Source organism: Anser anser (assembly GCF_964211835.1).
Source record: "Anser anser genome assembly, chromosome: 10".
NCBI classification, from domain to species: Eukaryota; Metazoa; Chordata; class Aves; order Anseriformes; family Anatidae; genus Anser; species Anser anser.
In genome coordinates, this window is record NC_139730.1 from 15,162,461 (window position 1) to 15,188,992 (window position 26,532).

Here is a 26,532-nt window from a genome sequence, read left to right on the forward strand (position 1 = left end):
CTAAGCAAGGATAGTGTTCTTGCACCTATCAAGCCAACATTTCTGAGGTGTTCAGAATTTCTGTATGCCAGCTGGGTTCACACTGGCAGAGTTGGGAGTTCTACCCAGCCATGTGTTACTCCAGCAAGCCTTCATCACAGCCCTCTCACATTTCAGCTCTAACTAATTTGGAAGGATTCAAATACATTCACAGAAGTGTTACACATGAAAAGACAATGGATACATGCTGAAAATGAAAGTTGTTAAGACTGATCAAGATCTGACTACTTCACTCTATGAGGGAAGTAACCTGAAAATCTAGGAAAAATGATTCCTCAATGCCAGTTCTCTCTCTCTCTGTCTAATGGAGTAGCATCATAACAAAACAGCCACGAAATACGAGAGCAGAGAAACTGAGACAAGAAAAAGCTAACATTCATCAGCCATTGGTTCAAGCAAACATCACAATGTTCATGTATTTTAAGCTTTAAGACTATTTCCATTCCCCCACAGTAAATGCTCACAACTGCTGGATAAGGAGGGGAGGACATTATAGAATGGTGTAATCCCCATGACAATTCCTGAAACTGATTTAAGCTTGAGAAAAGCCTCAGTCTCTGAAGATACCAGGATAAAAGCGCAGAGCAGCTACTACTATAGAGATAAAAAGGATAAGATCATAAAATGCTGCCGGACTTTTATAGGGCTTAACAGGATGCACACACATTGCAAGTCAATTATAAGATAATTAGTCTAGTACATTGCCAACTGTGTGCTAATCTCAGGTCAAACCTCTGCAAACCTTTATGAGCAAATATGCTTGTTAAGAGACGCTGGTGATGATCTTACTTAAAAGCTCATAGTCAAATCAGCAGACTCCTCAGTTGGTTAAGCTCCAATTCACATGTTTCATTATTTTTCTTAGCAGAGCCTATTTCAAAATGCACCTAAAACACTGGATCTTATGGCTCATAACCACAGTCTTATGGCTCATAACCATCTGCTCACATCTTCAAATGGGTTACTCACACAGATGAGGAAAATACTACATATGCCCTAAGTGTGGAAGAACACGTACTCTGCACCTACATACCTAAGTATATATGAGCAGATGTATATGGAACACACACTTGCACATAAAACTGAAAAAATATTGGGCTAGTATTTGTGACAGAAGTATGAATTCACAAGAAAAGATGTGTTGAACTCATGCTACCACTTTAATTTTAAGTTCACTATCCAGAAGAGGAGTACCAAGTACATTTTCTACAGAAACCATCCCTCCAGAAAACTGTTTCTTAGTCCAGAATAAAGTGCCCTACCAAGACCTCCCTCACCTCAGCTCATGGACAAAAGCATTCAAGGAGAAAGCAGGTCAGCAAGGAAGTTCACTATATTTTAGATACTAGATTCAGCCTCCAAGAAGACTTAAGCCACCACACTTTGCAATGTACACAAAAATATCAGAGGGCAATAAAAACGTTACTGCATAAAAAAAGCAATGAGGTTATTTTCCAAGTGCAAGTGGGAAAAACAGTCTGTTATTGTTACTGCTTCTATTGATTATATCCAGCAACAAATGGGAAATGAACCTGAGATCCAATTTACAACTACAGGTATCATTTCCTACCAAAGCACGTATGACTCTAGCTTGGGCTTCCACTTGTTTCAGCTGGTATCAACCTTCAACAACTACCAGTTTGGCCACCTCAGAGACACTTACCAGGCAGACCTGCTTTTCTAAGATGAAAAACATCTTCCTTTAACGTTTTCTTAATTGGAAAGCAAGGGAATATGTAAAATGGGGATAGTCAGAATATTTGAAGTATACGTGCAAATCAAGCAGCTAAGCTCCAAATTGGGGACACGCTCTGACTTATTTCCCTGTAGGGTTTCTACCTACAAAAACTGTCCATTAAAAAAGAGCCTGCCAAGGCAGGCTGCAGGAAGCAGGACAACAAGATTTCGCAAATTTCACGTTCACCAATGATTCCAAATACACAGTCCGAAAATACCTTCTTCTCTGACCCCACCCTTAATGGAAAAAAAAAGCACAACAAAATGATTTGATAGCAAGTTATGAAGCAATCATCCAACAGCCTTTTGAACATTTGCATCTTTTGCCCATGTGTAACCAGCACTAAAATTGTGCCTATCAGCTGGTGCTTGCTCTCTGAAAGTCCACAAAACCTTCTTTGAGAATTTTGTCAAGAGAACAGAAGAAAAGCAAATTAAAAACTTGGAACATTCAACACACATCCAGTATTTGAAAATCCCTTTACCAATCCAATGATTGAGAACTGGGACTTAAAACCAGTTCACCATTAACAATAACACTGTTTACAAAGACTACAGTTATTGCACAATAAAATAAAAAAGAGGGGTGACTAATTTATACACACAACAAAAAATCCACAAAGAAAACTCAGAATGGAGGGAGCAACACTCAAGAATTCTTGCAGCGCAAGACCTATTTCTGATCTGCTTGCCCTGTAAGACTAACGGCTGCAACCAAAGTTACATGCTGACCCAGTATTTATATTTGAATTGGGTTCACAATTGTTGCATGCATCAAGGTACAGTGTTGCTTTTAAAAAACACTATTCAACTATCACCACACCAAATACTATTTACCTTGTTCACTGTCTGATGCAAACATGTCTGCCTCTGCTGTTTTACAAACTGATAAAACTTTTAATGAAATTAAGAAAGGTTAAGATTTTATTTCTGGAGAACTGCTAGCCAATTTATTCAAGTGCAGTAGAATACGTAGCTTTTTAAAATTCATACATTATTGATAAGCAAATCACCCTCTCAAAGCCATACAATGGCAAATTTTCTCTAACATCAAACTTCTCGTTTTAGTATCTTGAACTGTCTGATACAGAAAAAACTCTGAATCATGGCTGGAAATATCAGCTTCCTTGGACACTTTTGTATTAGTAAATTCCAAGGAACCACATTCCCATTAACTCTCAAAAAGTATTATATTGAGTTAGATTTTTGCAAAACAACCACAACATTAAACGTACCCAGGAAAACTTTCAGAGATAAGCTTCCGTTTTCCTTACATCCAGCATATGCATGCCAAGAAGAACTTGAAGCATTCCTTACTATTCATATTCTTCTCTGGCAGTGATTCCACTAGTGGTTACTTTCTCCTATTATTGGGTATTATTTTAGCTCATAATTGTACACAATAACTTCAGTTCAATTTCCAGTCCCCACATGCACTCTTCATTAATCTCCATATACTGAAAGAGACACAGCCTAGGCAAGCTTTAGATTCAGATTTACATTTTCCATGACTAGTTCAGTATGAAGCTTTTTCAGAAAGATCTTAAGTTAACCTCAGATACTAAAGCAGGTCTTACTGCCATCAGTGAACCAAGATCCCATGTGAAGAGGTCAGTGAATTTAAGCACAGTTTGTTTTCCCACCATTTGCTTACATTTTTGCTCACATTTGGAACAGCCAGAAGCACTGACATATTACTGACAGAGAAGAGGGAAATGATTGCAGACTGAGCAATACATTCAAGAAACAGGTCAACATGAATGAACTGAAAAAATTTCCTTGGGGAAATCTCCTTTCACAGCTAGGCATTCAGGAATATTCCCAATAGCATCTGTTATGTCTGATATGTAAGGAGTTACCAATCCAGTTCAATCAGTTGCACAGCCAGACACAATTAGCTTGACTGATATAAGATATGATACTTTTTAAGAATGAATTTCTCAAATCAAAACCTAATTAATATCTTTAGCTATACTATTTGATATCACACTTGATAACAGTGATTTGATACAAGTATCACTAAAGTGAGGAAATGGTGGCATTGCAAAAGAGGACCTAATACAGTTTTAATTCATAAAATTACACTAGTTACAACGTTCTTTCTGTTACGCTTGATTGTAAGAATTCCCTATACTTAGCTCTACCTATAAAACAATACGAATTAAAGAGTTGCTAACCATTGAGCCTTAAGACTTGCAACTATAATCAAGTAACTATTTACTCTTTAACAATTTTACATCATTTAATCTTGTCCTCAGACATGCTGATTTAATTATAGGCCGTTTTCAAGCTCACTAAAGACATTTTTCAAAGATTTTGGAGAGTAACAGGACAAAATTCCATTAGCAACCTTTTAGTATTATAAGCACTATTTCCAGATGAGAAGTCAGAGCCAGAGACACACTTAAAACAGTAATGTGTACAAGGTCAAAATAACTCCGACAAATTAAGAATCTAGAGCAGGATTTATCAACATTTTGTCTAAGGCCAGTCTTACCACTTTCAAAATGACATTCACTTATCAAAACATTACGGTATAGAAATAATATATCTGTTTAGTCTAGTAATGACTTTCCTTTGTTCTTTCTGCCACTTTTCTTACATGTATTAAGATGGAACAAAGTAATCTTCTCAACTATTTGTTCTCATACCAGTGAAAGGCACAGCCCTTTTTTCCTAAGGCTTAGAGAACTCATTTATTTTATGATATTATCCTCCAGTATCTAGGTTTCCTCCCTGGAAACTGTTTAAAAATAGTCAATAGCTGTAATGGTCAAGTTAGTCTCCTGGCTGTTAATTGCAGTGTTTACTTGGAGCTTTAATATTCATGCATTGCATTTAATTTTCACCTTGATTTCTCTTTTCACAAACACGGCAGAAGATATATGTATTCATATGGATTATCTAAAGAAAATACTATACTAATAAGTACAGGCAGCAGATAAAGGTTTTAAATTTCTGTAATTTCTTATCCTACATCATATTGCATAAAGAAAGGTAAAAGTAAACTGAACCTTACCTCAAGATTAAACTTCATTTCATAGAAAATAAGCCTGTCAGAGAGTATTGCTTGACCAAGAAGAATGTTTCCAGTAGCCAGGTCTGTAACACAGGAAACAAACAAGTTACTTTCTTATCCCCAGTCCATTCATTTCTAGTTTTAAAGTACTTTCTGCCAACAAACTGAAAAGGAAGCAACTCAGGAAGTTATGAATTTCCTCTTCTCTTTGAGAGTTGGAATTAGCATTGCAGAAAAAAATAAAAAAATCTTAAGACAATCAAATTCAACCCAGGCTTCCAAATAATTCACACTTAAAAGTTCATAATAAATTAACTCTGAGTTTATAGAGTTAAATACCTTGAAATTGTCTAGTCTCTGGACAAAAAGCTTGTCAACATAAATAAAACAGCTACAGTGATCTACGACAGACTACTATTTTGCAATAACACTGCTTTTCTGTGGTTTAAGGTATCTTCATCAACTACCTTAGTGTAGAAAACAGCCCAGCAAAAGACTCTCTGGGCTATTTCCCTTCACAGTGACCTCCATTCACTGCAGAGTATCACTGCAGAAAAAATAAAAGTAAATTAAAGGTGCTGTTTGTTTTTTTAAAAAAGAAGAAAAAATATTTCACTGTTTTAGTTGTTTTGAGGAGATGAGCTTTGTTACTGAGCTGGTTTTAGACGGTGCATTCCTTCTGCTTTGAGGGGTTTGCAGACCTGTTGCTTGTTTTTACTTCAAGCAAAAGCCAATTTAGTATGCAAACTTAATACTCATCTCATGCAGATGACCGAATCAGTTGGAACATCAAAATAAATTGCAATTTATCATTTTTTCCCTGCAGTGCTATGCAATGAACAACATCTTCCAAGTATGTCAGTGATTACAAGATTGACTGGTCACTCTTCCAGGCATAGAAATAGATCTGGACAAACAGAAGATGGCCTAAAGCTTGCTGCTACGAATCGCCTGTGTATGTTCCATGTGTGCAGACTATAGTCATAGCTGTTCGTCCTCGCTTTTATATCTCTTGGAGTAGTCTCTTACTGCAACTAAAGAGAAAGTTCTGATCCACAACAGATATCCAAATTTGAAGATGGTTTACATATCAATTTAGAAAGACCAGGAAGTTAGAGAACAAAGTTATATGTGTATACACTTACACGATACAGAATGCCTTAACTGCCCCCAGCAACAGAAGAATCCCTGTAATTTTTAAACAACAAAAAGCTGGCAAGTACATTGCTATAAGAATTAGTTAATCGTATTTCTCTTGCCTAGGCTGGTTAGAAAAGTGAAACTTTTTTTTAAAAAAACGGGACCTTTAATTAACATGCCAACTTTGCCAACACAGCTTTTAACTGGAGGTCAACAGATTTATTGCACGTCAGAGTAAGAGAAGCCTATATTAACTATTTCAGCATCCAATGGATCATCTGCACTGAAGGTGGCATTACAATAGTTTACTACTTTTCAAATCAGACATCTAAGCCACACATTCCATTTCTCAATGCAGACCAAGTCTCCGGTAATGTGCTAAGAATCTACAATTAAGCTTAATTATAACACACACCACTAGTCTGCACTACATGGATTTCCTGCTAAGATTTAAGGTCAGGATAAAAGCAAGTTCAGTGCACAGAATGTCTGCATATCTAATGCATGCATATCTAATCCCTTAATGTGGTTATATCAGTGTACAAAGAATTTCTCTGGAATGCAAATATTTGTATTACTGTAACATGTCAGAGTCCTGTTCTGTACAGACCATCAATTTGCCAGCCACTCTATTTCCTGGAAACCACTATTTACTTTTCCATATTTGCACATGCTTTAAATTTCTAAAATACATTTTAAACACAATTGTAAAGTATTTCCATCACTTTCAACATTTATACCTTTCTTCATCGTTAGTTATCTGTTGACAAAGGCATCATAATCCCTTTCAAATGTGAAGTTGTGAGAGCATCAAACACTAGGCTGGAAGCACCTTCCCTACTCAGAGCCTTCATCAATTGAGGCTGATACTTACCAGGCTTGCATCAAAAATCAATGTCTAAAGAACACCACATCTACAGGACTCTACCTGATGTAGCAGAGAAAACAGATAACCATCTCAATATTGCTGCTTTCTAGTTATGCCTGACAAAGTCCTCCAAACAAATTTTCAAATTCAATACAAACTGATTCATTCATCATTGTTGCGATAGTTGGGAAACTGCTTTGAAATCTGCCCTTTTCAGATGCAATTCTATAACAGAATTTAGTTCTGTTGCAAAGGAAAAATGAACTCGTTTTCAAGCTAGAAACTAAACATGATGTTAAAGTTTTCCTGCTCTGACAGAACTCAAAATAGATTCTTCTCTAGTGTATCAGAAGGGTCTATCTACTCACGCAGGTGTTAACCCGAAACTTAACTACATAGGACTGAGGTGAATAAACTGCCCTCTTATGTTTTACATCGACAGAAGCAACAAAACAATGCATTTGCACATACTGCCAGAGCAACCTAATGAGTAGAATATCATATTTCATAATTAAAACTCCTTTTAAAACACTACATTCAGTCATCTGCATATTTAATAGAAGAAAAATGAACGCATCATCTGGAGTCTTACGAAAAACCTGCTTACACTATGGTCTATTTTTAGGTTAGCTTGAACAAGTATGACAGTGGGAAGAACGTTAATTTTTCAAGTGGGTTAGTTACTGCTGAAGTAGCCATACACTTTTCCTTTTCATTAAACTTACCAAGTGGCAATCAGAGCTAAAAAGAGCCTAAAAATGATTAATCACTGTTTATTTATTCTAGTGTCCTCACTTCTTGGAATGTAACCAGAGATGAAACTGAACTGCCCAAAAGCCCTGTCAGCAAATTAGCTGCCCTGAAACCTGGATTTACTCACAGTATGAGCCTATTTAGTAGCACTCAACCTACAGTGGGGTGAGGACGACGACTGCATAAAGCACCTCACTCTGCGAGTTTCCACAAAAAGCAACAGGGGCTGAACATTTCAAATATTTCACTGTTGTTTTTTTTTAAACCATAAGTAGTATTGTCCATTGTGTACCCCTGCCCTTCAATTCCTACCCCCCCCCCCCAACTTAGCTGCAGCTACATATCTGTGAAGGGGTTTTAGTTCAAATGCTAGTGATATTATTTACAGAAAAAGAAGGTTGAGTGAAAAAGAAAAACACTGAACTGGCACGCTTTCTGAAGTCCACTGCAGAATCCTACGCTGTGAATTACAGGTAAACTACAATTTTGCCCTTCATAGATACTTCCCAGGTAGTCTTCATTCTCAAAATTCATCGTGTTACTATAATTTACTTCAGTAGTATTTGCATTAGAGGCTCACTGAGACTGTAAGGATAAATTCCAGTATCCTGTTATACTGTTATTTCTGCCCACATATTTCCTTTGGGTTTATATGGGTTTTGCTATATTGTGTGCTTTTTGGTTTTGTTATTGATAGCCAAGCACTGCTGCAGACACCAAAAGGAAATCAAAATACATGGCCTATTAGACAAAGCATGGATTCCAGTGTTTTAGTCCTGTTGGCATTCATCACCATATTACATGAATCTGATAATAGCTTAATATTTTTGAGCTATAAGTGGGGAAATAGCTCCTTCCCCCCACCCCTCTCACAACATTGAGAAGTTTAATCCTCTGATTGGAGATTTAATGCCTCAAAATTTTGCTCTGTGAAAAGAAGAACAGCACAGAATGACCATTTTAAGCTTGTAGTTCCTCCAACTTCCTTCAAAACCACTCTCACTAACTTGATTCCTTGGCATCCTGCATATTGATTTGAGCTCCAAACCCTAAAAATACGCATGCGAATATAGCTCCTATCCTCTTTTCAAGTGTTTCCTCTTTTTTCTTCTTCTAACTTGGTTCTAATCCTTAACCGCAACAAACAAGTTGCATTCTGTAAAACAACATTCTGAAAACATGCTCACGCCACTACATGCACTCCTGGAGAGGGTCTGCAACATGCTGAGGTAGGACATGCACAGTTCAATGAGTTTTCAATAACATTGCAGAGTTTACAAGGGAACAAGAGAGCTATTGCTCTTAGTCAGCACTGTACAACAAAAAGATAGCCTGGACAGCAAAGCAGAAACTGTCCTCACTAGGCAAAGATGACCTACTGACCAGTATATATCAGTTCCTATATTCTAATTCAGCTACAGCACAGAAGAGATTGTACTAGCACACTCTGAAGCAAACACAATTTAAGTAGGACGTATGAATGTAGCAGTGTTATCTGTAAAATTCAATTCTGTTTTAAAAGTTCCTTTTTGATGTAATGCTTGATATCTTTTCCACCTTCACTGACAAGGATCTCCATCCATTTCTATTAAAAAAAAAAAACAACACAAACAAATGAACCCTAAAGAAGAATCACTCAAAAGTTTGCCTTGCAATGAAAGCTATGACCAGGCTTCTAGGCCTCTATTTCTCATTCTTTTTCACATACCAATGCTGAGTTAACTTCTACTGGTAAATGTAGCATTCACACATCAGGTCTACTTATAACAAGATTATAAAACAAAGAAAAGAAAAATTATTACAAACTTAAGTTAGTTTGCTATTAGAAAATACCAAGTAGCTGGCATTTCAGTTTTGAAACTGGGAGGAGTTCAGTCAGAACTGGGAGGCATCCCCATCATGTGACACTTGAAAGCTGTAGTAACTTTCAAGCTATCTGTTCTATTAAAGATCTGGAAGTACTGGAAACAGCCACACATCTCAGTAAAGCTGAGCTGTCATACAACTTAACTAATCAAACTGACATTACAATGTACCAGCAACACTTTGGTGCTGTGGATTCATACATGATTTTTCAACAATCAAAGCAATTTGGCATTTATGACATTAAATATTCTTGTAACCACTCACATCTCTGTACGTTACCACCATAGTTTTGCAAATGATTTCCCAGAAGTGATACGCTACCTGTTCCTATTACCTGGAAGTAATATGGCAACAACTGCCAAAGATCTGGGGTATCCAGTGGGTCATTCTGAGACAAAGAATGTGGATATGTGCACACCAAGCCAGGACAGGTACACAAAGAGTCTACTGCAGAAACACTCTCAGAGAACCACAGTTGTACTCTTCAATTCGCTTATACTAAAAACAACTGGAGTCCAACAAAGACCTAATACAAAAACTTAGGCTGGTACTATTTGAAGAAGCTTGCATTTTAAAAAATTCCTAAGTGGTTTGTGTTCAGTTTTAATCTGGGTTCATTACCAAAAAGCCATTACCGAAAGCCATTAAGATAAAGCTTTAAATATTTTATATAATGTTCCTCTAGAGTACCATAATGACAGTAAGTGTGAAAGGTTGAGCAATCATAGCACAACCATTATAGTATTCTTCTTGGTTAATACAGAGAAGTTATTAAATTATAAGGCTGAACTTTCCTTTATGCCTAAAGCCACCTTTCAATTAGTGATTTTCTTCAAGTTTTAGGTGTTGGGACTACTTTGAAACCAGAAAGAAGTTCTAGCTACAAAAGGTAAACAGAAGAACACTGTGTATAAATCTAGCAATCCTACATTTAGTTTCATCACATTACTTCCTCAACGACACAAAACACCCACATGCTTTGGCACTATGCTTACTATTCATGAGAAATAAATCAGGCAACAAATGGGGAAAAGTGACCAATAAGCAACCTATACCCCAAAGTAGCTACTGCAGATAAGTCAGTTTTTAATAGTATGAACAGAAACATGAAAGGTACCTTTGAATATGAGAACAGTTTTAATTAACCTCACCACCACCCCCCAAGCAAAACATTACAGGAGACTTTATAGTCAGAAATCCATGTGTGCCAACACAAACCAATATGCTGTGTCAATTCTTGCTCTTCCACCCACCCCAAAACACATGGTCTATCATTTACACTTCAGATTTGAGAAACTACTATTTATCATGCAAGTAAAGATTGCCCCATCTCCCTAGCCAGACTCCTCAGATCATGTCATCCCCCCTGCCCCACCCTTCACAGTTTTTACATAATAAACTGCTACTGGTTGAGAAACAAGTTAATAGGGTGAAAGGTGGCATTTCTTCTTTCAACAACAAGCTTTTCTCTGTAATTTTCTGCCAGTAAACACTTAGAATCATTTCAAACTTGACATACTGAAGAGATTAAAAGTTGTCATAAACACAGCATCTGAAGAGCAAAAGCAAATATTTAGAAAAGGTTATTATTTTGTAATAGGGACTTATCTTACGGAGCTAGTCTGAAACAAGTATGAAAACTGTCACAAAGAATTAAATTACAGTTTGGAATTTTTTATTCTTTTTATGTTCCTGAACAAGTCGGACATACCTAAGTCATCACTGAAGAAAAGCAACCAAGACTGAGGTGGGACATGCTCAGATATTTACACTGACACCCAACAACGGAAGTTAAAAGGAGACAACCCCAAGATCTTCAAGAATCTGAGGTTGTACCTACCAATGTAGGTAAAACTAGTTAATCCCAGATTAGTAGGGAAATTCAAAAGCTCATCTACTCCCATCCCTACCTTGAAATTGGGAGTTTTGATTCGCCTGACTGAATTTCAGGCACATTAACTGCTTGTGCACTGCTTTTCATAAGTCAAGTGGTGCTATTAAACATTTCTGTGTCTTTTTTGTCTAACATCTGTAACTTCAATCTTATCTGTTCAAAACAACCATTACAAACATGTTCTTTACTGATAACACATAATCTACAGCTGTGTCAGGTATTTCATAAACAGAAATCACCTACTGGAACAATGTATTCAGCATGTAGGCAAATTTGACTATCCTGCAGCTGAAACTGTACTCTCAAATACAATTCTTCACATACACTTGGAACTAAGCATTATTCCTTTAAAAATGTAAAGCATATAAAAATAGTGCTTCAGGTATGAGCTGAAGTATTTAAACTAGCCTTTTTTCCTTTATACTTCACAGGTGGTGGCTGCTCAGTCCTACACTGATCTGCTAAAACCCAGTCTCAGCCTCTTAGGATCTACTATGCTTCTTAATTATTTGCAGCTTTGAAGATTCATCATCTTCATTGCATCCTACACATGTGGGATGACAGCTTTGAAGAGATCTGAAAAGGCACAATGGGTAAGTTTTTCAACATAAGAGGCAAGTATGCCATTAATTTCGTCTTAAGGCTGCATGTTTGTATACAGGTCAAAAGAGTGCATGTTGTGACCATTTAAAGCCAACTATACTCTGCTGCATTTTCAAGGTAATGTAAATCTCATCTCTTACATGATGAAGCTGAACTAACCTTCTGAAATAAATATCAGAGATAAATCTCTTTGTGTTTTCACAAACTCTTTGTTAGGCAAACACTACTTTCCTGCTGTTCACAAATCTTCAGGAGTGGTAGGAAGTTCTCCATAAAGCAGCAACTACTCAAACTTTACTCAGAATTGTACAATGAACTCCAAGCTTACTCTCCAAGTAAATTAGAAAAACAAGTTCTAACTTTGTTGTCGGATAGGAAGAGAAAATCTTGTTTAACGTGTATAATTGTTCCTCTTAAGGGGGAAAAATGAGGTTTACCAAACATGAAATAGTAACTTACTTCAACTTAATTATTGTTATTACAGTAAAAGCTACAGCAAATACTCACATTCAGTCACACTTATTAAGTTCTTTGAAAGGCATTTGCCCGGAACAGTATGTCATCCTGGCATCACATTGCAATGCCTTTCCTTTGATGACAGAAAGCTAGTTTGACTGATTTACCAGTGTAATCTGAAGTACAAGGCAGTCATGCTTTACCACCCTCCTGCGAAACCAAGCACTAAAAATGTGTCACGAGTCAAACTCATCTATTCTTCTGTCATGATGTGAATGATATTTACCCTCCAAAATGTCCAGAGACTCTCAAGTATCAACTACTTAGGCATGCCAGACTCACAGTCTCTGCAAGGAGTTCACTACAGTTATCATCAATGGTTCTTCATTTAATGTAACATGTCTGGCTCTAGACTTAAGCCTAGAAATAGGCTTTTAAAAATGGAACTAAACATTTTTCCAAATAAGGGGATACAAAACATAGTAATTGAAAATGACAGCTGATGATGTGAAATAACATGCCTTTGAACTATGAGTACACGGCAGTTTCTACAACAACGTACCATTCACGCTAACTGTAACTTCTCACCTTTCTTGATTTGGAATCTGCACTGAAGTTATCCTTTATTCACATCTGGACAAACTTTAAGCTGTTGAACAACTGTGAACAAGACATTAACCTTATTTGTCCCGGAAACGGAAAGAGCAGCTTGCCTTAGAACAGTTGCATTCTGTTTCTCTTCTGGCTACTGACACCTCAGCAGCGAACAACCCCATAATATTAAAGAAACTTCTCAGTACAGGGTTTATTTTGTTCCCACCTTGTGATGCCATACACTCAGAATATCCAAATATTTACTTGCATTCAAATCAGAATTCATTGGATTTCTTACCCATTTATGCTGATATACACTACAGCAACATTTATTCAGCAATCCTTTACAAAGGCTCACTGGTTCTGTGGAAGCTAGTTAGCCTCAGCAACTCTATGGCAATATATTTGTGTTGTTTTCATTAAAAAAAAAGCATGAATTCAGATGTCATAAGTAATCACTATCAAAAAAACATACAGGAGCTTCTACTTTTTCTGTACTATTAAGTCATGAATTACTCTGGCTGCAAACATTTCTTCTGAATAAGCATCCTTTAAAGGAGGTTCATGTTTCCCCTTCAAGATACTCATCCAAGAAAGGTCTATCAGTACACGATAACACTAGTCCTGTTCCCAAACCCCATTCCTCTTCACAAAAACATATTTAACCTCCACTTATTAACAAGTCGATTTTCATATTTCTTCTCAAAAAAGTTAAGTCAAAATATTTATTTTCTTGTTAATGTACTATGTGCACAGTAGATTTTAGCCCCGTACAAAAAAACAAACAAACAAAAATACCTATCACCAGATCCAAGCCTTATATTAAATTCATCTTAAAGTTTTGACTAATGCTGCAAAAAGGCAAGCACACCAAGTGAGCCTAGAAAGCTGTCCAGAATATTGCCTGTTGCAGCACATGTCCTAAACACGCTGGTGACTATGCATTTTCAGAAGTATGCTCACCTTTCAAAGTTACAGGTACAGCCTTTGAAGCAGTTATTTAAGTGCAAAAACGTTCAGCACTGATCACCAAGAACGAGCATATATACATTTTAGAGACCATAACAATTCATAACATATGTGCACTACAGAAAGATTTTAAATCCCAGTTAGTTATATAAAAACAAAAAATAATTGAAGATATAAGAAGGCTTAGCTGAATCTGAGGTTTTATACTAGTAATCCACCTATGTCTGCTGCTGAGCAGGTCTGGAAGAATCATGTGTTTGAAGGCAGATGAAATTAGTAGGTAATTATGTGAAAACAGGAGCAATTTACATGGCCAGCCTCTGCCTTCACAACAAGCACTAAAAAGCATAGTAAAAACAAAGAATAATATGCATTTCTAAAATCAAACTCAGCACTGAAGTGCAAGCTATTATTTTACTAGAACAAATAATATATACGTATGAGTAGCCACAAGTTCTAAGATGAGGTATCTGCTCTAAGTCCATTGTTTGTATTAGGCTTATTGTTTCTATTAGGCTTCGTGGGTAGCAGTACTCTTGGAGACTAGATACAGCTCCAAAAGAAAAACAAAAAGGGCAGAACTTGCAAATTTATGCCAATGCAAAGCACTATTTCTACATTCTAAGTCTAGACAGTTGTACATTTAAATCAGTCTGGTTGAAACAGATCTCTATCTATATTTTACATTAGAAGCTATAAAGGCCTTTTAGCTGATTCAGTTTGCAGGTTTCATGTAATAAGGATTTCCACCATTCATTTCCCATACACAAACTGACAATTTAATTCATGCAAGATAGTCAGGACCCTAAGATGCATGTGTACTAAAGCGCAACTAAAAATGCACTTTCCTTTATTGTCTTTTTTTTTTTTTTTGAGTTAAAAGGTGATTTTTTTGTTGTTGTTGTTAAGCACTGACAACATGCATGGAAAACAAGCATATATGAAAAAGAGGAATCACTTCTTACCTTGAAAACACTTAATATAAAGGAGGGAGTTAAAAGTCACACTGCATATAATGCAAAATATCCTAACAGTATTATAATCTCGTATTTATACAATTTAAATATTTCTGGAACAAACATTCAATAACTTCAGTTCTTAGTAGAATACTGTAAGTATGTAAGTATTTTGTGCCTAGAAAATACAACAGAGAATTTCATGAATGTAATTCTAGTTATCATTCAGCTGTTAAAACTACATATATTTCCGAAAAGCAGCCAGTACGGAGACCTATGCTGCCAAATTTGGAGTGCTGAAAGGGAAGAATGTGGAGTCAAACACAATATAGGATTTTGTAGTACTGCAGAAATGTTATACCAGGATATACCAGCCTACTAAGGAACTCCCGAGAGGGGCCCAAATTCAATTAGTACCCTGAAATCGACACATTCCTCTATTGCATTCTTGCACTCCAGAAAATTATTCCAAAAAACACAATACCTTTTCAGAAAATAAAAATTGGCATAACATCTCTGATCTTCAGACTAAACAGCTTGAGATAAAATTCTCCTCAAAAAAATAGATATTTATTCCAGTGAAAAGTCATTAATTTATCAAGACACCTCAAAAGTAATCTTACAATTTGCCTTCAAACTACACAAATTAAAAGTGTCTACTTACAAACAACACGTGCAGAAGGCTGTCCAGACCAATAAGGAACCAAAATGCTGTTCCGGAAAGAAAGCAAGCTATAGCTCTGTATGTATGTTTCATCATAGCTCTCTAATTCACAGTATGGCATCTTAACACAATTTGTTTGCAATTTTTCTGGCTACTTAAGACTTAAAATTGAAGGTATTCAACTTATAACAAAAGGTTTATTTCTTCCTTAAAATTTCTCCCTACAACAACAGCCTTCGTAGATCAAATTATCTACTTCTAAACATCAAAATACTCTGGACTGTTAGGAAGCATGCTATTGTATCATTTATTTATCTTCACTTTCACATCACTTACGAATTAGAAGAGCTAAAATGCCAGGAAGTCTCCACACTGACTACTGCTACAGAAGCTATGCAATCATATACACATAACGTTACACATTTTTTCCCCTCTATGCATTTTGTCTAATGACATACAGAAGCAAAAATCAAACTTTCAGCGCCAGGAAATTATTTCCACAAGTATATTCTGGTAAGATGAAGAGAGAAAGAAATGTTCTGCACTTGAAAATTAATTTGTTTTAGGCTGCTACTTCCTCAGTAAACAGTAATGAAGAAAAAAAAAACAAACCTTTTTTACAAACAGGAACTGCTGATGCAACTAGTGTGTGCTTTTAACAGCCATCAGCAGCTCAGGAGTTCAAAATGAGATCACAAGCAGCCACCTGAGGCCTATGGCCACTTTCTGTCAAGGAAAGTTACCACTCCAGTCAAGCTCTTAAGACGGTAGAAATCAAGATCAAAAACAACTGGCATTACAAATTGACCAGAGTGAATGTCGTTGACTAGCACAAATGCAAAGCACTTCTTGACCCACAAACACTAGTCTCCCAGATCAAAGCAAGCCCACTGGCATCAACAACTGTTCTAAGTCTTTCCAGAGGAAGAAAAGTGCTCTTTAGAGCAGATTGCCAGTAATAAAATTTTGTGAGATTTCCTAAGACAGTACTTTTTCATCCTCTTGTATGCTTGAAGGTCATCTTCACAGCACAATCATTTGGTAACCAAGCTTGCTGTACAGTACTGTAACCCCAGCAATCTATGGTTTTTAAATTACTTGCAATGTGCCTCCTTCTCCAAATAACATCCATTTATACAAGTAAGCAAAGTCACACCAAACGGGTTAAGACCACTAGTGGCTATTTCATGGATTAGTAATTTACTTTTTTGCAGGAGGTACCAGTCTTTTGATACCACTCGAAAACAAGAGCAAATTAAAAAAAACAAAAGCAAATTAAAAGGCAGCTTTTTCACTACTACTACTAGAGCTGTTCAGTGACTGAAAATTTCATAGTTCCAGGAAGCATATATATGATTGTTGTACGCTATACCAGATAGCATAAATCTGTTCTCTTTCTGCCTGCTATATCTTAGAGGACAGGACGTTCACTTTTCAGAAAAAAACAGTACATCTTCAGGTCCTGACATCATCACATTTTTACGTCTATTACTTTAACTATGCAGCTGCCAAATCAATTCTGATTAGAATACACTTTAAATTTCATAAAGTCTTCCCACAGACATATATCTTTCAGTCTCAAGCACTTCATGTCATTTTAATTGCTTCACTTCAAGTACCCCTAGGAAAAAAAAAAAAAACAAAAAACAACTGATGCTTTGCAGTATTCACAGGCAGTTTGAACAGCACTCACACTGTCCCATGAGAGAACACTGTCTGGAATCACCATTTAAATAGGGGAAGAAGGAGAGAGAATGCTGAAAACACATACATAAGAAATGCATGCTGCTTATACTCTTCATTAAAATCAAACATAAGACCAGCTCAACTCTCCCCCACCCCCACGTGCCTTCAATAAAAAGAAGAGAGATGTCTTCTCTTGACAGAACTAAGCTTTCCAAGCATGTGTTTTGAGGCTGAGGCAGTGTCTGAGCTATGTAGGAAAACATGAAATAATCCTTTTCAGGATGCCTTATCTACATAGTCTCAGACTAAGGCTTTTTTGTTTGTCTGTTTTTACACATATTTTATATTTACCCAATAACATAAAGAGCAGGTAGGACGCCATCACACTTGTCTTCGTCAAATCCTTGAACTAAATCAACCCTCCAGTTGTGTGCATGTAGGCATCTAACCCCAAGCACTAACCCTTTCAATCGCTCCCCATACTGGGACTGTTTCAAGTTCAAGTCTCCCTACCATTTCACTGAGGTTCATCTTTGAGAGGAAAAAGCAAAATCATTGCATCCTCAGCCTCCCGTATGCCATAGCATTTACACATCTTTAGAAGATCGTACAGTTGATATCCAAAGTTAACTCCAAAGTTTTTTCTCATACGCTATCTGCCCAAGGGACTGATTCCTCTGCATTCTGAAAGCACATCGGAAGTGTTTATTGCTTCCAGATTTTGAAAAGAGAAATTACTGTTATAACTCAGCTGGGTTGTCTTAAGAGCTCTGCTAAAGCCTCTCTGGTTTTCATCACAGAGTCTCACTTCAGAATAAACACATTTCCTGTGTGTTAATTTTCTCCAACTATACAAAACTCACACTCAAGTCTTGGGCAGAACAATCCATTTACCAAGGAAGAAGAACACAGCAGCATTTACACTGCAATGTGCTTGAAACACTTGCAAAATATTTAGAAACTTCAGTTGCTGCACATAATACTTTTGCCCTAACCTTTTTGCCACTCTCTGCCAAGAATCTGACGCACTACATTCAGAATTCGCACTAAACACAAAATTTGATAATCATGACTTGTGTCCAATTCTGCACTTAGTTTTATTGAATTAAGCTAGCACATAGGTGAAAACTGACCTCACTGTCCCAGGTACACAGCTTATGTCAGACAACAAGAGCAACCGTTAACACACAGGTCTACCCAAGTTAATGATAAATGAATCTAATGTATAACCTCCAGATCTGAAAGTCAACCAACGTAACAGCCCAGCTACCAGCTTGACTCTAGCGATCAGAGTACAGACACTAGTCATGGCTGCAAAAATACACAAACTTACCCAGAGAACTTTTTCTCTCAGAAGTCACAAACAATAAAATTAAAACACAGCCATCTACTGAGCAGGTAATTTGACAGCTGTATTGTTTGAAGCCACAGTTTAACCACTTCTAACCAAAGACTCCAGTATGGTTTGATTTGCCCAGTTTCAGACTAAGCATCATGTCTTTGAGGTCAGGAAAAGCCAGTCACTCCTAAGCAACCATCAGCACAATTCAGCAAGGCTGATGTTCGTGCTCATCTCTTACCACTACACTGAGCCAGTATTTAAGCTGCTTTTTAGGATGTGCTGGAAAAACACAGTTTCTATACACATATACTCTCCCTGCTGTCTAAAAAAGCAAAACAACTCCCCCACACTCTAGAAAGCTTTTGTATTTAACCATAAAGCCAGGCATCAAAAATCACCATTGTTTTACACCTCTTAACATTCAATTTGCACACAACAGAAACTGCTCCATTACACAGCAAATCACCTCAGGCCACAACACTCTTGTGGCCTTTCTACAAAGACATAGAAACAGAAGTGGACATTTCTAGCCTACCTGATAAACAACCTCAACTGCAAATAGCAGTATTTGAAACACTTTCATTACTGAGTGGAAAACCAAAACCGACTTACACAAATGTCATAAGAATCAGGCATCCTATTCCCTTCCTATTGCTGTCTCACAGAGATGAGGACACTTCTTATGCTGGCCCATTACTTGCTAGAAACATCTCTAACTTTGCTAGAACTGTCTGGGGGGGAAAAAAAAAAAGGCCTGACATGCGTGTCCATTTGCAGATGTTGGTTTGCAACGTACATACATTAGAATAGAATAGTACAGATGGACCTTCAAAGACTGAGTCCAACTGCCTGAACACCTCAGGGCTAACCAAAAGTTAAAACTTATTCATGAGGGCATTGTCCAAACACCTCTTGATTGCTGACAGGCACGGGGCACCAGTCACCTCTCTAGGAAGCCTGTTCAGTGTTTCACCACCTCCTGGTAAAGAATTTATTCCTTATATCTAGCACACCTGCAATATAGAAAATCCCAATAAGACGTCAAGTTTGCTACCTAACTACCTAAAGACATTAATGCTAGCGATATGCTCTTAGAAGCCTCACTTGCAAAGTTCAGTCTGCAAAACTTCCTTGCTTTCTGGCTCTCTCTCTCTCCTCGGTACAACGCTTAACATGCTCAGCGTCATTCAGGAGAATCCTACATGAAAACTGATATGGTTTAAAATCCAAGCGCAATCCAGCTGCCAGGGAATCGGGTAATTATTGTACTTCTGGAATATGATACCAGCTCAAGTGTTAAAAAATCAGCACCATTTCTCTCTATAACACTGTAAAAGCCACAATACTCAATCGCGACTACTCAAGCTTCGTTAAGAGATGACTTGATCCCCCCCATTTCACATTTCTTACAACTAAACAAAATTGAACTACTTAATTAGCAGGTAACATTTTATGCAATAATTATACGGAAATCCACACTGACCGTGCATTCCCATATTACCATTCAACTAACACATTTCTCTATGGAAGATTCAATACAACTTCAGCCATTTCTGTCATCAAATGGAATAGATCTTCTCAACTGGTGTGTTTGTCTTAATGCCACTAGAAACATCAGCCACCTACAACCATTTATATTCACTCTGACACCTTATTACTTAAACACTTGCTTACCCACTGCAGTCTAACCGTTACCATTTAGTCTATATTGATTTGCTTTGCATTAATGTTATTATACTGATACCTATGCACCTAATATTGTCTCAGCCAAGCATATTAATAAATTGAAACTAAGTAATATGACCACATAAAAGATGACTGCTTTCTTGCTGTAGCTGTAAAAAGATCAAAATCCTCCTTATTTGCCAAATTTAATTTCTGAATGCTGGACTTCTCAGCTATGCTGCAAGGATATATTTAGCTGCTGTACTACAGCTCTCATCTCAGATTACACTGCTATTTAAATCTAAAAGCAATGCATGTGTTCATGAAAGCTGTTAGAGTAAACATTCAAGTCCAAATGTGAAGTCTTTGTGGACTACGTTAAGACATATGTACATATCAAATTTAGACATTACAGGGAAGGACTTCGGTGTCTTGTTTATCACAGCTTTCAAAAGGTACCTGTAACTAATTCCTCAATTTAAGATGGGAAGAGATGAATACTTCTCATTAGTGGCGAAAAGCCTTTCCAAAGCAAGTTGAGAATATAGAAATAGACACACCATAACCTCCACTCACAGGCCACAGCTAAGCTTTCTTTCCCAGCCTTTCACCCTTGAAAGGGCAAAAAACACACAAGCGATGTAAGATCAGAACTGAGTACTCATTTTCTGTGCCCAAACTAAGGAATCTTTAGCAGCCTAACAGAGCAGAGCTCAAGAGTCTGAGGGTGGTTCAGGATTATTCTCTGGATACGGAAGGCATAACAGTACTGCTCCCAAAGGAAACACACAGCCTTTACAAGGACCAGTAACACACATGGAACCTGAAAGCCAAAGGGGAGAAAACAGTAGGGTAAAGGGAAAAGACACTGGAAAGAGTTTGGCAGCAATTTCTCCTTCTGTACAGTGCTTTTGAAAAGACAGTCAGTAGCATTCCCACATGGTGATATGAAGCTTGAGAACAGTAGCTCAACCACAGGAGGCTGAACTAGCAAACCACAATTTGTTGGCTGTTGGTGCAATTGCCTTACACAAGTCAATCCACTACAGAGCAACACCTTTCGCTATTGTAGCACCAGAGCCTCCATCCAGCTCTTGAATACTCCTGCACAGTCACTAATTTTGTGATCTATGCTTGGAGCCCAGATACTTGGTTGTACCAACTTCATTTTGATGTGACAAGAAGAAATAGACCCTGGTCGTAGGTAAATGAATGTTAACAGTAATAAGAAAATGCTAGCTATGCTTAGTTGTTGGCAGAACAACTGACTATACACATGTGCCGAATACCTTTAATTAATTAATACAAACTCCAAGTAACAACAGGAAAAAATATTCTGAGGATGGAAAAAAGCTTACAAGATTTGAAGATGGAGGGAAGAAATAAAGTAATTAAAAAATTAGAATTGTCATAGTAAGGAAATTCAAGATTGATAAAGTTGTCCCTCAGAAGCCTTGTTGTAGCAAGCAGGCAAAAAGCCAAGTCAGGCCATTCAGGCTGCCAAGAAGACAAAGCTGACAGCATGCAGGTGACAAGCCAATTCTGCTACACGTGGAAGCTGCAGTGGACACTGAAGACAAGATCCAAGATCACTGCGCATTTTCACAACAGTTAAAGTGGTTTGTAAAGCAAAAGGTTGCACAGGGCTCTGCAGCGTTACCAGAATGAAAGCATCAATTCATACCTGATACATGTCAGCATCTCACTCTAGTTAACCCCATTAGTCCCACACAACTTCTTGTTCAAATACAGTATGCATATGGACTTGAATCATTATAACAAGGAATAACAGCCCTCTTTAAATTTGGATAGACTCAAAAGAAATGTCAGGCTCTCCTACTTATAAAAATAGGAAGAACTAAGAGGTTCAAAGAATGTGACCGGAAGTGCACAAAGTTGAATTAAAACACATGATATTCAATACTTGTTTAAACAGTATTGTTTTGTTTTTGAGTAATTCCAATGCCTTGAAGTTCAGGCTATATCTGAGGGGTCTTTCCCCACTGCCGGAAAAAAAAAAAGCATAGGAATACCCATTTAACTTTACAGCAATCTACACAATTTCTCACAAGCTTTTCATTTCCTCAAATTTATATATATATAAATTGATGCCACTTCCTAAAATTTGAGCATAATATTTAATTTTTCTTCATTATGCTGTATAAACTGGCTCTGCATCTCAGAGTGCAGTTCAGAGCAGTTCTGAAAGGTTCAATATTCCTCATAAAAAACCTCTAGAATTAACTTCGAGCTACAGGCTCCGTTTAATCCACTTGGTTAGGATAGTCAGCACAAAAAATATTAAACCAAAAATCACACATTTTGTAATCACAACATCCAGCCAACTGTGATACTTGCAACAAATAATACTTGACAGCAGTATACAAATACATAACATGACACTGTAGTAAGTTTCTGAAGAAGCTGAACTACAAACTGTTGGCAATCATCCTAGAACTTATTTTGAAAAGAAGTCGAGGACACTGCCACCACTGCTGGACTAGTAGTATAACAAAAACCCTACGTATAACCGAGCATGCTTACAGTTACGACAAACTTCACTCATGTTTAGCATACACAAATGAACAAATTAAAAAAAGGTAGCCTGGAAAGCTCTGCTTAAACAGCAGCTTTATCACTGGATTGGTGCTGGCTGTCTAGTATTTGGGTATGTCAGGAGGATAATGCCCTCCTCAGTAGGATTGGCCACTTTATAACTCTTGCCTCCTCCCTAAAGTTTCAAAAAAAAAAAAAAAAAAAAAAAAGTAAAGACACAAGAAAGTTAGCCTATCTTACAAATAGAAGAATCTATTTGCATTCTTTGTGGTATTTTCATTGTTTTAAAATCTAGAAAATTTCAGTACCTTTCTGTTCAGAATATCTAGGAGTCAAGAGTTTTAAGCCATGGTTTCAACTTATTTTCAAAACAAACTGTCCAAGTTATTTCCTATTTGCACAATAAACATCAACACCTGAAGATATTTTAGCATCCAACTGCAAAATGAACTACAGAGCAGTTCAAGCAAATAATTCATTCTTGACTTTGTAGCTCTGTAGGAAGAAGAGGCAGAGTTCTGAGTCCATACATGTGCATGAGACACAGATATTCATCCAAACTTAAAGGATAACATTGCAACTATAAACTTCATTACAAGCAAGATCCAGTCAAAATTCACTATTTGTTTTGAACTTTCACCATCCAACATGAAACTCTTTTAAGCGTGTGCTCACATTCTCTGGAATAAAACAGTCAAATCTTCCTTGCAATAGCTGTGATCAACAACATATCAATGGTCACAGCCCAGAAAATGAGAAATAAGTGTCAGTATGGCAGTATGTACGTGTAGCAATATTTAGGGGATGAAATTCCAAACAAAGTTGAGTGGTCATACTTCATAATCAAGTTAGTAACTCAAACTGAACCTAGTACTCAAACAAATAAGCAAAGCTAATGAAGAATTAACCGTATTGACACAGTTACATCAATGGAGACAGGAGTGACAGTGGGGGAAAAATAGATAGTTTTATTTATACCTAAGAATTCTTGTGCCTGGAAATAGTCTCAAACAAAACACTTTGAAAGATGAGTTATCATGCCACTCTTCATTAATGAAATTCAAAACACTGCTACATGATGAAGCAATGTCATTTTCAGAGTAGTGTAACTGATAAAGACAGATTCTCTCAAAGAGACTACGTTCTGCAAGTGCCAGGAAAACAACTGCAGTTTCCAGTCACATGTAAACCACATCTTGACTGAAGTGTTTTCATATTCCTTCCTGAAGTCAGGATTGATGATAAATATAATCCAGTATTTCCTATTTCTGAACTGCCATGGTATAAAATACTTGCAACAACACTTTTTTCTTGTTTAAAGGTTTCTCTAGAATCCAACTATTACACGATGGCAGTTGCTTGAAACACCATGTATTGGTTAGTATGGCATTCCCAGTAACAAAGAGCTGACAAATCTCTCTCGAGACGTACTTTTTTCTTTTCCAATATTCCTGCTAAACCGTAACAGCAACTGTTATCTTCATTCTCCATTTCTCTGTGGGTAATGCCACTTCTTCCAGAATATGTGTTCAAATATGGTAGTCACAGTCCTTTTTGCAGTATTACTTTGCAACAACACACCAATCAATACAGCAAAGGCTGTGTTATAAGGATCCAACTATCCCCTGTAACCTAAAATTCCTAGTAGGTAACTCCAGATTATCAAATTAAATACCCACCATATTCGGTTATTTTAAAGTTAACGTGCTTCCCTATAGTCTTCTTCCTCCTATTTTAGCTTTGCCTAAGATTGTAAGACACCTAAGAAAGATTTTGTTAACAGAATTTTCTCCTTTTTCCGTCTAATATTTTCATTAAATGCTAAAAATACAAAATGGAGTTTTAATAAAGCAATACCCGATCTTTGCTTATTGATCAACCGCACGCACTAAATCAGAGAGGACTACATGGTATAAAACAAATACTGCCATTCACCACTTACTTTACAAGGTTTTATAAACAACATCACACTATCTTTATAGGATGCATACCTTTAAGTGGCAGCAAAGTATTCCCCCATACCACTGTACTTACAGATTCCTTCGTGTCAGTCTGTGGTCTCAGAATATTGGAACAGGTCAACAGAACAGTCCAGCAGCAAGACAGACCTTGATGTTATCCCACAATGCAGTACTGCTGGAAAAAAAAGAGGGGTAGGGAGGATGAAAAATAATTTTAATATTCTAAGTGAAAAGGTTAGCAAAAGAAATATCAAGTTATGACAGCACTCTTCAAGATGACAGGCACACCAAACCCAATGACAAAGAAAAAGCTTGAAATATGGCAGTAAAATGACCCATACACCAGTCCTTCAAAGTGAAGTTATTAACAAACCAGCACAGTTTATATTGCAGAATTTAGGCAGAGTGACCTGACAGCAGCAACTGCTATCCAAACCTATACCAGTAATTGGAAAACTACAGGGATTGGTCAACACTCCTGAGAATGTGCATAGTGGAGATGTGAATAGAAAAAAGAAACTCTTGATAGATAACTTCAACATCTGCAGCATCACTACTTTGTATCACCCAACGCTTGTTTGTAGGAAAATGATCATTGTTTTCAAGATGACTGTGATAAAATACTACAGCAAACCTGCAAGTCGTCATGCACCCAGAAGTTGTTTGTGAATCCAGTTCCCCTTAAATGCCAGTCATTTGTCCTCACTGACATCTATGAGTCTGAAGGCCACACAGACTGAAATAGTCAAAAACTATGGTGTTTTGTCCAAATTATAACAAAGTACCTTTAAGAAATGCCATATTTTACAGGACTTTGAAAAAGGCTGTATTTTATTTTCATGCAACTCAAACATTTGACATGAACATTTTTAGGCTTAAACTTAACATAAGCAAACTAAGTAAAGAAGTTACACTAGAGCCAGTAAAGGAATAAACACTGCAATCAAAGGAAATACTTTCCATCTACGTGAACATTAGAACATCGGTATAAAGCATTAATTTGAGGAGAAATGCACTGTGTAAAACTGAGGTGCTATTTCCAGGACCTCATCTCCCTTTCAAGTAGCTGACCTCCAGATTACATAGGTCTAACAAAGAACTTTACTGATTTTAGTGCCTGCCTTTGGAACTTGCAACATGCTCATTAATTTAAAAAATATATATATAACTTGCAGTATTCAAATACAACTTCGAAGCTACTGACAGTGTTATTCAGGAATGCAAATATACATGCAACCACATATATGCATGCAGATACACGATACACAGTGTACCTTTTACTCCTCATTGGTTTCATTTCTCCCAGTTTCAGTAATGAACATGCTGAACTACTACATGCTGTTTGAGGCCTCAAGGATTATCATACAAGGGGTTAGCTTTTCACAAAAAGAGATCTAGGAAATGAAGTCATTTGTTTGTCTTGAAACTATAGCAGCTGTCATTACTATTCAGTCTAGCACTGCTGCTCATCAGTATAGTAAAGCTGGCCATTTCAGAAGACATCAGTCATTCACAGCATGACTGCCCAACTGCTTCCCCTCCAATACAGAAGGGGATCAGATTCAACTATTCTCAAATTACTCCGGGTAATCACAAAACTAAGAAAGTAATGTAAGATATTAGCCTCTCCCCTTTAATTAAAAAATCTTAAGTTTATTCGTAGCTTTTCTTCAGTTTTAAGGCTCAGCAGAAGAAGGTACTTCATGGACAAGGACAGATGAACTTAAGGTCATTTCCTCTCAGAGGTTTACAAATAAGGGAAAT

At 37.0% G+C, this 26,532-nt stretch overlaps 1 protein-coding gene across 6 annotated transcripts in view; it reads right to left on the minus strand.

Moving 5' to 3' along the window:
- TLN2 (talin 2) overlaps positions 1-26,532 on the minus strand; it is a 227,399-nt gene that overhangs the window by 167,453 nt on the left and 33,414 nt on the right. For 4 of the 6 annotated variants that reach the window (XR_014588799.1, XM_083850952.1, XM_083850955.1 and 1 more), the window contains exons 2-3: positions 24,842-24,943; positions 4,796-4,878 (exon numbers count right to left, since the gene is read on the minus strand). The gene's annotated coding sequence lies outside the window, so the exon portion shown is untranslated. The remainder of the gene's footprint in view (positions 1-4,795; positions 4,879-24,841; positions 24,944-26,532) is intronic. The other 2 variants (XM_083850954.1, XM_083850951.1) reach the window with 1 other exon arrangement.